General features: G+C 45.8%; 1 protein-coding gene and 1 long non-coding RNA gene across 2 annotated transcripts in view; one reads left to right on the forward strand and one right to left on the reverse strand.

The window, feature by feature from the left end:
• The window catches only part of itpr2 (inositol 1,4,5-trisphosphate receptor, type 2), a 306,596-nt gene that overhangs the window by 280,009 nt on the left and 11,242 nt on the right, over positions 1 to 15,345 (reverse strand). The window lies entirely within an intron of this gene.
• LOC140186728 (uncharacterized) lies at positions 1,031 to 6,011 on the forward strand. Its single transcript, XR_011882929.1, has 3 exons — positions 1,031 to 1,205; positions 4,067 to 4,198; positions 5,934 to 6,011. It is a non-coding gene; the product is annotated as an uncharacterized lncRNA (long non-coding RNA).

Here is a 15,345-nt window from a genome sequence, read left to right on the forward strand (position 1 = left end):
TGGCGACACCTGTGGGCTATCCCAGCACACCCTTAGTTTGTGTTGGCTGTTAATGTGAATGATGCAGTCCACTACATGCTCTGATACACATGTGATAAATAAATGATTTTGAACTTCCCACTCAACACATCCAAACATCAGTGACAATGACTTCTAAGCCTGGATAAGACTGAACAAGCAAACTGAAATGCAGCAGGAATGCCACGTGCCTGTCCAATCTGTCCACCCTTCAGACTGGTCCTGCCTTCAACGCAATTCGAGGAAGAGTACCTGAGGTCATCTCCTCACTACTTCCTTTCCCCAACAGTTCTTAAAGTTTGGGTGTCCTTCCCCAAGACTCCTGCTTACAGTGGGGAGAAAGCTCCCTCTACTCACAAGAGCCGTGGAGCCCTGCGAACCTCAGTGCACTGCCAAACTCACAGAAGTTGACTAACGTTGAGCTCAAAGCCAACTTTACGCGTTCAAGACAACAATACTTCACAAGCCAGAGACAAAAGATTCTGCAGATGCTGGAAATCTTAATCAACACACACCGAATGCTGGAGGAACTCAGCAACATCCATAGAGGGGAACCTACAGTTGACATTTTGGGCTTCAACCCATTATCAATTTATCCCCCTCCATAAATGTTGCCTATAAGAAACGTGTACTTCTAACATAGTGTGTGTGTGTGTGTGTGTGTGTGTGTGTGTGTGTGATACTCCTCAAATTAAGGTTTATCCAGTCGGACACAAGTGATGACAACTCAGAAAATGAACAGCTGGCTGCTCAGGAGACACACATGCCTCTGCCAGATGTGAGACCATGGGACCATGGGGTTTGCTTACTGGCCAGCCTCAAACCAGGCGTCAGGGACTTCCACATAACGCTGGAATGCAGTACCAACACTGTGCCTTTTCTCCCACAGATGCAGCTTGACCTACTGAGTTAATCAGCAGATGGTTTGCTGTTTATCATTAACTAGGTTATTTTGCATCTTTGTGGCTGAGCCAGGAAAGCTACCAGACCAGATTTACACTGTCACCATGTGTCCACGGGCCTATTTGCTCTGACTATCGATAACCAGGTGTCTCTGTACCTGGAGTCAGCCTTCACAACACTAATGTTGGGCTGTCCAGAGCCTTGGAGAGCATTGTTGTCCACAGGACAATGAAGAGAATAGCGGTTAACAACGAGCAATAGTCTTCAGCCTTACAGATGTTGTAGTAAGTATGACTGCCTCCAAATAAGTGTCAGCTCTCACAAAGAGTGTAGCCCAAAGGTGGGATTGGTTATTGAGTGAAGTTCAAAAAAACAAACTGCTGGAAGAAGTCGGGGAGCACCTGTGGAGGCAGAGGGATGGCGGACATTTCAGTTCAAGAATCTGCAGGGAATGAGAGTGTAGAGGGCAGATCACCAGCAAAAGGACAAGAGACAGTGATAGGTAGGTTCAAGTGAGGAGGGGGATGACTCTTACACTCCAACAATAAGAAGTTCCAGCTGATCTAGTCTCTCCTTATAACTCAAGGCCTTCAATCATGATCACAATCTTGTGAAGCTTTTCACACGAAGGATGTCAACTTAATGTCATCCTTCTTATAGCAGGGTGACCAGAACTGAGCACAATACTCCCAGTGAGCTCTCACTGTACTTATACCGTGAATGGTTCAGTCAGGATCAATGGTAGGCAAACTGTTCCTTTGAAGTTCACTTATTTGGTCATAAACTTAGCAATATAACGCTGAAAGTGATAAATGTTCACGCAGAAATATGCACCCATGTGCTCCCCACCTCTTGTCGAATGTAAATGTATCCCAAAGATTGTTTTGCATTTTCTCTAGGACCTCATGTTCCTGAATTTCCCTGGGACTTGAGTAGGGAGTGGAAGGTTGAAACGGACTACAACTGCATGTTTGAGGGGTTTCAACTGGAGACGTGGCCTTTCCTCTGCCATAGGATTGACCACAGCAAGACCAGAGTTCAAATCCCAGCATGGCAGTTGTGGATTTAGAACTGGACAAAAAGTCGGTGATAATGATGACCATAAACTATCAGTAACTGGGTCTTCAGGTGATGAAGTAAAATCATAGATCCATACCGCACAGAAACAAGCTCCTTGGCCCAATTGGTTTACAGCGACCAAGATGTTATCCATTATGAACAATCAGGCACATCCTCTCCATGACCTACTGAGTAAGCAGTGGAGCACCCTTTCGAACAGGCTCATTCAACTCCACTGTCACAAGGATCGTTACAGAGAATCTTTCCCACCAAATGCAATAAGCAGATACAACAGTTCATCTTTGTGCGACAGGAGAACACACGTCATAGTACAATAGTCTCTGTTTTACTATTTCATACATTATTATTGCACAGTATTGCACATTGGTAAATTATTGTTTAGATTATTATTTTGTACTTCATTATTAGTTATTATTATATTTTATTATTATTGCAAAATGTGTTTTTAAATTTTGCTGCTGTAATGAAATAATTTCCCACTTAGGATCAATATAGTATTATTATTATTATTATTATTTTATTATTATTCCCATTGTTTGGTCCATATCCCTATAAACTTTTCCTATCCATGTACTAAAATCTTTTATCGTTTCCTGGCTAGGTCTTTGGACGAGTCCAGGCACACCTCTGCCATCAGATTTCTGAAAAGTGCATAGTCCCATGAACACTAATTCACTGTTCCTCTTTTACACTACTCAGTCATTTATTTTTGTAAACTATAGTATTTTAGGTCTTGTACTATACAGCTTCCATAAACAACAAATTTCATGACATGTCAGTGATATTAAACCTGATTCTGATTAACTTTTTAATGCTTCATGAAATGGCCACGAAATTGGCACAGCCAGATACAGGGCCTGAAAAGCGGGTATACTTTATAAAGATAACAGCACCAGGAATACCCCTGGCTGCTTGTGATTGAAACCCTGGCAGGTTCCAAGTGCCTGCATCTATCAGCTACAGAAGTGCAGCCCAACATAAATACAAGTGAGAGTCTGGCCAGAATTGGTCTAAATAATGGTTGCTTGCTGAACTATTCCCCTTGGTCAAAGATTAGGTCTTCAGCTGGGTCTGGCGCTGGCTTCATTGGTTCAGCTCGATAGCATCATCAGTCGCTCTCACCCAGTGAAGCAGGTACCAACTGTTTGACCCATCTCCAATCTTAAACACCAGAGATGCTGTTAATCCAGAGGGTCACACACAAAATACTGGAGGAACTCTGCAGGCCAGGCAGCCTCTATGGAGAGGAATAAACGGTCAGTACTTTGGGCCGAGACCCTTCATCAGGGCTGGAGAGGAAGGGGGAAGGAGCCAGAATCTCTCACCTATCACTAACCAGGTTGTACTCCTTCACCTTCACCTCCACCCCCACCCCGACAAACCTTCTTACTCTGGCTTCTTCCCCTTACCTTTCCCGTCCTGGTGAAGGACCTCAGTAAAACCGTCAGCAGCTTATTCCCCTTCGTAGATGCCGCCTGACTCGGCGAGCTCCTCCCACATTTTGTGGTTGGCTCATCCCAAATCTGGTGCCTCTCACTTTATTGACCACTGATAAGCTGGTGCAGCCGCGACACAGGGGGCTGCTGTAGATGTTCAATTTAGAACAGGAGACTACATTCAAAGCTGTGGAATATCGGGCATCGGGGTTCTGTTGCTCTGCAGTCTTGAAATTATGTTTTCTTACAGGTCTTAGGCTGCAAGTATATTAACCTTACATATTGCATTCCATCAGTCAGGCATTACTCCTTGAATTGAATTGACTTTATTACTTACATCCTTCATATACATGAGGAGAAAAAATCTTTACATTACGTCTCCGTCTAAACATAGAAAACATAGAAAATAGGTGCAGGAGTAGGCCATTCGGCCCTTCGAGCCTGCACCACCATTCAGTATGATCATGGCTGATCATCCAACTCAGAAACCTGTACCAAAACTGTGGTACTTAAACTGTGCAATTTATAGTAATTTATAATGACAATAGGAATGGAGATAAGCTTATCATGTTAACATTTTTGTGACACCCTTTTGCAGCAGGTAGTCAGAGTTTTCATGCCTTTTACAGAACAAACCTTTACAGAGGGTGACCCCATCGGTAAGATCAATCACGTGATAAATATTCAAAGTGACCTCGCTGTTGCGGAGATGTGCTGTTGCAGGGGAAGGTAGGAGGAAGCTAAGAATGCTGAGCCGAAAGGTAATTGTTATGGTCGGAGCTGTCTTTTCTACACTTCTCCCGCTGCACGGCGCACGGTGTTGAGCAGGCAAGGATTTCCAGCCTCTGCCTGCACCTGCGTTCACATTACATTGTCCCAGCTCTTCTTCTTTGCAAAAGTTTACTCACTAACAAAAGCACTGTATAATAATCGGAACATCTGCTACCCACTGTGTGCTTTGCCAGTTGCTCGCCGCACCTGCATGTTAGCTTTCAGCAACTCGTGCACAAAGACATCGAAATCCTTTTCAACACCAACGTTACCCAATCCCTGAGCATTTACCAAATATGCTGCTTTCACTTTCTCTGCACCAAGGTGGATAACTTCACATTTGTCCACATTATATTACATCTGCCGTCTCAAACTAAAGTGGGATTAGTATCTATAATGCACTCAAGCCCCTCAGTTCTTGGAAATCCCCCCTGTGCCCATAGAGACTGCCTGCTCCTTCCCCGGGGACACCCTGATAGGGACAGGCAGTCAGCTTGGGCAGAGCCCTTAACCGCCCACTGCCTGGAGCTGTGAATAGCCAGCTACCCAGGCCCAGGGGCAAGTTGGCCGGGAGATTCTTCTAGTGGCCCACTGCCCCCACATCCACAGTGGGTGACTGAGATCAGGAGCGGGGTGGGGAGGGGGGAGCTGAAGTACTAAAGCAGCAGCCCCTTCAGGTACTCAAACAGGGGCTTCAAGCTCTCACACTCATGTACACTTGGAACACTGACTCCTTATGGCCACAGAAAGGACAGCTGGCGAGGCAGTCAGTGAACTGACTCTATAATCTGTTGTACACCACTGCTCTATGTACCTTCCACCCCAGGTCCCCAGAGCACAGGGCAAAGACCCCTCATAAAGAGACCTCCTCAGGGGGCCTCGCCAAGAACCAACCAGCGGATTTCCACCATTACAAGCCCCATACCATAATAATGCCACGTTCTTTCTAGTCTCCACTGTCAAATCTCTCTCAGTTTCCCATCCCACCGAGCCTTGGCAGAACTTGGGGACAGAATTATTTGCACACTCTTTACCTGATGTTCCTGTTCTGAATCGTCTTAATAGACCCCACTTGGAGTACCGTGCTTAGTTCTGGTCACCACACTACAGGAAGAATGTGGAAGCCATGGAAAGGGTGCAGAGGAGATTTACAAGGATGTTGCCTGGATTGGGGAGCATGCCTTATGAGAATAGGTTGAGTGAACTCAGCCTTTTCTCCTTGGAGTGACAGAGGATGAGAGGTGACCTGATAAGATGATGAGAGGCATTGATCGTGTGGATAGTCAGAGGCTTTTTCCCAGGGCTGAAATAGTTGCCACAAGAGGACACAGGTTTAAGGTGCTGGGGAGTAGGTACAGAGGAGATGTCAGGGGTAAGTTTTTTACTCAGAGAGTAGCGATTGCATGGAATGGCCTACCAGCAATGGTGATGGAGGCGGATACGATAGGGCCTTTTAAGAGACTTTTGGGTAGGTACATGGAGCTTAGTAAAAAAGAGAGCTATAGGTAAGCCTAGTAATTTCTAAGGTAGGGACATGTTCGGCACAACTTTGTGGGCCAAAGGGCCTGTATGGTGTTGTATGTTTTCAATATTTCTAGGTTAAGGTTATCCCCTCCCCCCAGTGACAGAAATAATTTCTCTCCTCCAGATTTCCAACACTCATTATCTTTGTATTCCACTAGATGATTCCTTGTTATATTTCAAAATGAAACATTATTTAAATAGGGGCCGTGGACAATTCTGATTCGATGGAGAATGGACGTGAAAGCACAGAGGAACATCTGAAGAAATTTCTGAAACGCCCGTTCGCTGCTGTTGTTACTGTGTGGTCGGGAATCTTTCGGAGGGTAGGCCTCAAAATCCCCAGCCTTGCCTGCTTTTGGCGACCGAGAAGGAGGTCAAATTGTTCGGACAGAGATGGCACTCAGTACTCGGTGTCGGAGAGCTGATCAAAGCTCGAAGTTTTCAGATGACTCAGAGTCGGATTGTGGTCGGCATGGCAGGGAGAGTTTTCCTTCCTTCTCCCGTCTGCGTGAGATGTGGGACATTTGAGAAACTTTGAACTTTACCGTGCTTACGGACTTTCTTCATCAAGTTATGGTATTGTTGCACTGTTTGTGACTATATGTTATAATGATGTGGTTTTGTCAGTTTTTTCAGTCTTGGTTTGTCCTGTGTTTTGTGATATCACACCGGAGGAAATAATGTATCATTTCTTAATGCATGCATTACTAAATGACAATAGAAGAGGACTACGTGTCTTCATAATCATATTTGTAAAAAGTATACACAGGAAATACAAAAGGTGACTCTTCTGCATTCAGGACAATGCAGCCCGACTAACTAAGCCCCTTTAACCTTGAGTCAGGTTATTTTTACGTTGCTCCTGAGCATACATGCTCTAGTGTAGTTGGTAGATGTGTTCTTCCAAGGTCACTATGACCAAGTCACACCAGTCAGAACTCTATGCAATACTGGAAATATGGCCTTCTTACAGTCTCAAAGTAACACACAGGATCGAAGGTGGCTGCAGACTCAGTCAGCTCCATCATGGGCACAAGTCGCCCCATCATTGAGGACACCCTCACAAGGCAGTGCCTCGAGAACGCAGCCTCCGTCACTCGGGACCCTCACCCTCTGGGACACTCCTCTTCTCAGTACTACCTCTCGGAGGTTAAAGGGGGTGGCACAGTAGCATAGCGGTTAGCATAATGTCATTGCAGTGACAGCGACCGGGGTTGAAATCCCACCGCTGACTGAGAAGAGTTTGTATGTTCTCCTTGTGACCGCGTGGGTTTCCTCCCGCAGTGCAAAGATGTAAATGTTATGTTAATTGGTCACATGGCCATTATTGGTCACATAGGCATTATTGGTCACATGGGTGTTATTGGTCACATGGCCATTAGTGGTGTGACGAAAGAGGGTTACAAAGAGTACACATAGATTAAGGTGTTAACTGTCCTGTGCTGGCATCAGTGGGATCAACAGTTGATCTGCCACCTGTCTTCAGGAGAAAGAGAGATAAGGAAGACAATGGAGCAGCATTTGGAAATGTTAATGAAGAGACGGGAGAGTTTAACGGAAGGAGACACTGGTCTGAGAGCTGTCAAGATCAGCTCCTTTTTTGAACCCTGAACTGTTTGAAGTGTGATGGACAGGCGATACCCCAGCAGGGGGATAAAAAGGGACAGGTTCGCTAAGGCAGGACTCACACGATACCACGAGGTAACGAGACCCTGGAAGCGGTGCGCCTCCCACAAGTCGGTGGGAGTTTTTGGAGGGCTGGTTGCGGGACCAAGCCATAGACGCACAGGGTGGAAAGGTACGATCGGCGGGAACCTGGTATGTGTCCACCCTTGCCTGGGTGCCAGGTTCACTGCAGAGGAACAATCGTATCTGAAACGGAGGGGTCACAGTCGATGACCTCAGAAGACATTACAAAGGGCTCGCCCGAAAGCTGACTGCGAGGAATATCGAAGGTCTGTGTGGAAGCCGTTTTGAATATTCATTTGCTTTCTCTCTCTCTCTCTCACGGCAGTGATTACTGTGAACTGAACTGAACTCAATTGAACTGAACTTTGCGTCACTTTGAAACTGGTCATTTACCCCTAGACGACGATAGAGCTTGATTGATCCTGTTATCCTAGTTCTGTGTACATGTGTGTTTATCATTGCTGAACTGTTGTATTTATTATCCTTTTGATTAGAGTACTGTGTTGCTTATTTCTTTAATAAAACTTTCTTAGTTCCAGTAATCCAGACTCCAATTGAGTAATCCATTTCTGCTGGTTTGGCAACCCAGTTACGGGGTACGTAACATAAGTGGGGTTCTCGTCCGCGATTTTGAACGCTAAATTTGGGACGGAGTAAATTGATTGGGTTAAAATTCCCAAAAGAAAGAAAAGGCAAACAGCAGAAATGGAGATTGAGGAATTTCTAAAGGCGCCGACCTTGGAGGCATTAGAGGATGCCAGGAAAGCAGAATTGGCAGCTGTGGCCAAACGGTTGAATCTTGTTAAGGGGAAGTCGACAATGAGGAGAGGGGAGATGCACACAGCTATCGTAGAGCACTATGTATCTAAAGATGTGTTTCCCCAAGGGGAGCTGGAGGTGGTGTCTATTGAAAAACCTGCTGGAGACGTGGTACAGGTGCAGCTTGAAAAACTGAGAGTCGAGCACGAGTTCCGGGTAAGACAGCTAGAACACGAAGAGAAAGAGAAAGAGTTAGAAAGGCAGGAGAGAGAGAGACAGTTAGAACGGCAAGAGAGAGAGAGACAGAGGCAGTTGGAGCGTGAAGAGAAACAGAGGGAAAGGGAATTTGAGCTGGAGAAGTTAAAGATGATGGCAGTGCAGGGGCCCGTGCGGAACCAAGGTGGAGGGTTCCGAGCGACCAAGGAGGTTAGACTGGTTCCCCCATTTGACGATACCGATGTGGATCGGTACTTTCTCCATTTCGAAAAAGTTGCTACAAGTCAGGACTGGCCGAGGGATAAGTGGGCTGTTTTACTTCAGAGCATACTTAAAGGGAAAGCCCAACAAGCTTACTCAGCTTTGTCTGCGGAAGATGCCCAGAGGTATGAGGTGGTGAAGGAGGCCATCCTCAGGATTTATGAGTTGGTCCCGGAAGCATACCGGCAGAGGTTCCGGAATGCGAGGAAGCAGTGGGACCGCACGTATTTAGAGTTTGCCCGTGAGATGCAGACATATTGTGAGCGTTGGTGCGCCTTGAAGGGGGTAGATGGGGATTATGACAGACTGTTACAGCTGATCCTGATTGAGCAGTTTAAGGGTTGTGTCCCTGAAGGTATGAGGCCCTACCTAAATGAGAAAGAGGCAGCCACGTTAGCCACAACCGCTAAGTTAGCGGATGAGTATGCGTTGACGCATAGAATGAAGTTTGTCCCGAGTAAAGGCTACCAGAAGAGTAGTCAGGACGGCGGGGAGAGTCCGCCAGAAAAGTCAGAAAATAAGCCGGGGACTAGTGAGAAGGATAAGGTAGACCGGGAGCAGTCTGGTAGGAAGTCTCCTGGGGTCGTCTGTTATAATTGTGGGAAAGTTGGACACTTTGCATCCAGGTGTTTTGCCCCAAAGAAGGAGACGGGGAAGGGAAAAACGGCGATTTTGACTGGCTGTATCGAGCTGGTAAACGAACCGCTAGGAGAGGACAGGTCTGCCCAAGTTCAGGAAGGGCGCGAGAGGTTTATCTCGGCCGGATTGGTGTCGGTGAAGGAGGGGTTAAACCCAGTTCCAGTGCGGATCTGGAGAGACACGAGAGTGTGTCAGTCATTGATATTGAAGAGTGTATTAGAGTTTAGTTCAGAGACCCAGACTGGGGAGGTCAAGGTCAAAGGTATTGGGGAAGGGACAGAGGCAGTCCCTTTGCACCAGATACACCTACAAAGCAACTTGGTCTCTGGACTAGTCATGATCGGGGTGAGGCCCGAATTACCGATGAAAGGCGTGGAAGTCTTACTCAGTAATGACGTCGCCGGGGAGTTGTGTTCCCAAACGTGAGATTGACAAGTCAGCCTGCCAGCATTGAAGCCCTGCCCATGGACTCGCAGGTTTATGCCGTCTGCGCAGTAACTCGGCGGATGTCGAGGAAGGCTGCAGAGGCTGATATAAAGTTAGCTGAGACGTTTCTGCCAGCCTTGTACGAGGAGGGGGTAGAAAGTGAGAAGAAGGAACATAATGAAACAGGAGGAAGTGGGAAAATTAAGGTAGATTTATCATTAGAAAAGAAGGACTTTATACAGGCACAGGAGCGAGACGAGGAAACAGCTCGCTGTGAAACAGAGTTAGGAAGAGAGCCAGTAGGCTATGGTGTGAAGGGGGAGGTGCTAAGGAAGGAAGGGAGACCAAGTACCGCAGATGAGGAATGGGGGATGGTGCCAAAAATCTCTGGGGATGAGATTTTTAACCTGGCCCACAAGGTACCCCTCGGTGGACATTTTGAGGTGCTGAAGGAAACAGTCGGCGGAATCATGAAAGAGGTTTACTGGCTGCACCGGAGGAAGGATGTTACTGATTATGGCAGACGCGAACTGAGACGGTCACAGGCTTTTGATATGCTAACGAACCTAGTCGGTGTTAGTGCGGAAATCAATGAAGCTAGGGTCCCCCGATAAGGAAAAAAAAACCATTTTGAAAAGATGAGTATGGTACCGACCAGATGGGAGAAGGCTATTGTTTTGGCCAGCTCTGCTGATAAGGTCTCTCCCTTAATCCCCGAACAAAGCAACTCTTTAGGAGAAGTAACTAAACAGCTCGCACACATGTGTTTGATTGCCCCGAGGCGATGCAAAGAATTGGGACGTTGGGTGGTGTTTGTCACGCTAGGTCAGCCTAGTGAGCAACACTCCTATAGAATGAGTAATTCAGTGACGAAAGGGCTGACGAACACAGGAGTGTATATTGGCGATGTAATACGGCTGTCTGAAGCCAGCTTGATGGTGAACCTTGAAAAAAATGAGATCGGCCACATGAAGGTCACTTATCTGGGAGTTGTGGTAACACCGAGGCAGCTGGCAGCGATGCAAGCTAAAGTGCAGGCTATCTCTGACATCCCAACCCCGACAGACAAGAGGGCCCTCAGAAGGCTCTTGGAGATGGTGGGATACTGTAGGAAGTTTTGCAATAACTCTGCGGGTACTACCCCTCCCCCTCCTACTAAGCCCTTGCGAGAGGAAACTAAGTCGGGATGGGATGACCCTTGTTATCGTGGTCCGGGACGAAACCCAATGAGAGGTTACACTGATCGCAATTCATCAGTGTTTTCGGCCACTGTGAAGTTTGCTAAATTGGAGCCTGGTTTAGGGGATTATTAATAACACATATAAAAGGAACAGAAAATGTGATCGCTGACTGTCTGTCAGGTGTTGACAACTTAAAATTCTCTGTATTAGCCAAATAGCTGATGAAGATGTATATTTGTGTGTATCTAATAATGTATTCATGTTTGTAATTTTTACCCCGGTAAAAATCCTTAAAGGTGAGGGGTGTGACGAAAGAGGGTTACAAAGAGTACACATAGATTAAGATGTTAACTGTCCTGTGCTGGCATCAGTGGGATCAACAGTTGATCTGCCACCTGTCTTCAGGAGAAAGAGAGATAAGGAAGACAATGGAGCAGCATTTGGAAATGTTAATGAAGAGACAGGAGAGTTTAACGGAAGGAGACACCGGTCTGAGAACTGTCAAGATCGGCTCCTTTTTTGAACCCTGAACTGTTTGAAGTGTGATGGACAGGCGATACCCCAGCAGGGGGATAAAAATGGACAGGTTCGCTAAGGCAAGACACACACGATACCACGAGGTAACGAGACCCTGGAAGCGGTGCGCCTCCCACAAGTCGGTGGGAGTTTTTGGAGGGCTGGTTGCGGGACCAAGCCATAGACGCACAGGGTGGAAAGGTACGATCGGCGGGAACCTGGTGTGTGTCCGCCCTTGCCTGGGTGCCAGGTTCACTGCAGAGGAACGATCATATCTGAAACGGAGGGGTCACAATCGGTGACCTCAGAAGACATTACAAAGGGCTCGCCCGAAAGCTGACTGCGAGGAATATCGAAGGTCTGTGTGGAAGCCTTTTTGAATATTCATTTGCTTTCTCTCTCTCTCTCCCACGGCAGTGATTACTGTGAACTGAACTGAACTCAATTGAACTGAACTTTGCGTCACTTTGAAACTGGTCATTTACCCCTAGACGACGATAGAGCTTGATTGATCCTATTATCCTAGTTCTGTGTACATGTGTGTTTATCATTGCTGAACTGTTGTATTTATTATCCTTTTGATTAGAGTACTGTGTTGCTTATTTCTTTAATAAAACTTTTTTAGTTCCAGTAATCCAGACTCCAACTGAGTGATCCACTTCTGCTGGTTTGGCAACCCAGTTACGGGGTACATAACAGTGTTCACATGGATGTTAGTGGTCACATGGGTGTTATTGGTCACATGGGTATTATTGGTCACATGGCCATTATTGCTCACATGGCCGTTAGTGGTCTGTTGCTGTGCTATATCTCTAAATAAAATAAAATTTTTAAAAGATGTGCACTCCACGTTTCAGGAGCAGTTTGTTTCCTCCTCTATCATCAGATTTCTGAACAGTCCAGAAACACTACCTCACAATTCCTCTTTGAAACTATTTATTTATTTTTGTAACTTTTAGGTCATGCATTGTACTGCTGCCACAAAACAAACAAATTTCATGACATATGTCAGTGATGATTGAGAGGTTAATTGGCCATTATAAAAGCGGCCGTGAGGCCTTGAATGACTAGGGTTGAATCGAGGGTTACCGGGCGGTGTGGCTCAAAAGGATGGAAGGGCCTCAACATAGAATAAGGATGATTATTACAACATAGGTAGATAGATATTTGGATAGACTGGTAGATTTTTTAGATAGATCGATGGATAGAAAGATGGATAGATAGATAGTTGGATAGACTGATAGATGGACAGATAGATACATGGATAGACTGATAGATGGATAGATGGATAGATAGATAGATAGATAGATAAATGGATGAATGAAGTAATGATAAACCTAATTCCAATTCCAATTCTGAGGACCAGGTCCATAAGACATAGGAGCAGAATTAAGCCATTTCACTCATCAAGTCCACTCCAATATCTGGATCAAGTCTGGTCCAGATATTAACCTTTTCACAAGAGACATCTAATGGGCGTTCTAGGATTGGTACTGGAGCCCCTCAGTGCTCTAACCAACAAGCAAATCTGGGACAGAATGTAGGCCTCAGCCTATGGAGCATAAACCAGACATCCCACCTCCCGGAAGTTCCGGGAGTCTCCCGCATATGAATAGTGGCTCCCTGATGCCCACAAATTATATACAATATCACGGAAATCAATTTTTTTGAGAGCAAGTGCACGAGAGCGACCACGAGAGAAAGTGCGAGCAAGAGAGAAAGCGAGAGACAGAGCGCGAGAGCAACCACGAGAGAGACAGCGCGCGAGCGAGAGAGAACACAAGAGTGACCACAAGAAAGAGAGCACGTGAGCGAGAGAGAAAGGGAGAGAGAAAGCAAATGAGAGCGCAAGTGAGAGAGAGAGTGCGAGAGAAAGCAAGAGCACGCCATGCAGAGTGTTCCAAAAAAAAAGAAAATATAAAACGTACGTCACCCCAGACTACACTAAAGTGTACCCCTGCATAATAGGGGTCAAAGTAATGACAGTGTTGCTCGCTGCATTGCTTGCAACAGTGACTTTTCTATTGCCCATGGTGGGTTAAAATGTAAAAGACATGTTGAGGTGAGTTTAACAGGTGTCATTCGTTCATTAGCATAGCTAACGTTATTTAAACTAGCTGGCTAGCTGCTAAGGAGCTACTCTATTGCAGACATCCCACCTCTCCCGGAAGTTCTGGGAGTCTCCCGCAAATTGATGGTGCTACCTCCCTGAAATGAGTTTTTGCAGGGTGGGATGTCTGATAAACAGACTGAATTGTCAAATTTAACAACAATAACAACAAAATTACTCTGTATATATTATAACCCAGTATTTACAATCTTGCCTCAATTTGTGTACTATTCTTGCGAAAGAGAGCACTGGCTTGCAGGGAAATGGTCACCCAGGTAATGAGATACACGTGCTGCAATCCACAGGCCCAAATGTGCCAAGTTTCAAACAAAGCACAGACTCAGCAGGGAGATCACATTACACATCCATAATTATACCCTCAGTTTGCCTCGTGTCCAAGTGGGCACAGGGGAAATTCAAAAGGAGCCTTCACCGTTGGAAGGGAGGCACAGCGACTAACAACATCTCCTCTGGCAGCCCTTCACAATCACGGTGATGTAAACTAGGCAAAAGCTGATTAACTTATCAAACATTGTCAGTGATGGATATCATACATTGAAGGAGATCTCTGATGAATTAGCCCTATGCCCCACACCACCAGATTCAGGAACAGTTACTACCCTAGAACCATCAGACTCCTGAACCAGTGTGGATAACTTCACTCACCTCAACCCTGAACTGAGTTCACAACCTACAGACTCACTCTCAAGGACTCTACAACTCCCTGTTTTTTATTATTTGCACAATTTGTCCTCTTTTGCACATTGGATGTTTGTAATCTTTGTTAAGCATAGCTTCTCATAAATTCGATTGAATTTATTTTCCTGTAAATACCTGCAAGAAAATGAATCTCAAGACAGTATACGGTGAACACATGCAGTATGTGCTTTTGATAATAAATTTACTCTGAAGTTTGAACATTGAAATATTAGTCAATTAAACCACACTCCATTCAAGGCATCAGTAAGTAGCTCCCCATCTGTCTTCCTGTCTAACTGCTGATACTGATAATCACAGATGGTAACTGACACTCTCTCACTTCTCTCTCTCTCTCTGTCTCTCACTCACTCTCTCCCTCTGTCTCCCTCTCTCTTTCTCACTCTCTTGCTCACTCTCTCTCACTTGCTCTCTCACCTAGACTTGTGCACAGTGATCCCATGACCGAATTTAACAAAGAGCAAGAATTTCTTCCCATTGATGTATGAATGTTGGCCACAGAAAGACCAGCAAATGAAAATCATAAAACTGCCGATGCTGGAAACATGAAAAGGGGATTAGAAAGTGCTAGAAACATCCAGCAGCACAGAGGTGAAGCTGGAAGACCACCTGCCTCACAGCTTTTGGATTTAATCCTGACCTCCTATGCTGACTGTGTGGAGTTTGCAAGTCCTCCCTGTGACTACGTGAGATTCCTCCGGGCACTCCGGTGTCTTTCTGCATCTCAAAGAAATGGGGGTTCGTACTTAAATTGGTCAGTGTAAATTATCCCTCGTGCACAGGCCAATAGAAGAACCTGGGGTGTGTAGAGCCAATGGCGCAGTCTGGTTACCCCATTACAAAACGATGTGGAGGCTTTGGGAACGGCACGTTATGGGCACTTAAGAAACTTTTAGAAAGGCAATGGATGATAGAAAAATGGAGGGAAGGGTTAGGTGCAGGTTAAAATGTCAGCACAGCATCAGAGGGTGAAGGGCCTGTACTGTGCTATGCTGTGATGTTCTCTGTTCTAAGAGTTTTATCAGGATGCTTCCCGGTTTAGAGGGTCTGAGCTCTAAGGAAGGGTTGGACAAACTTGGCTTGTTTTCTCTGGACCAGT

This window comes from Mobula birostris, chromosome 23, assembly GCF_030028105.1.
Source record: "Mobula birostris isolate sMobBir1 chromosome 23, sMobBir1.hap1, whole genome shotgun sequence".
NCBI lineage: Eukaryota > Metazoa > Chordata > Chondrichthyes > Myliobatiformes > Myliobatidae > Mobula > Mobula birostris.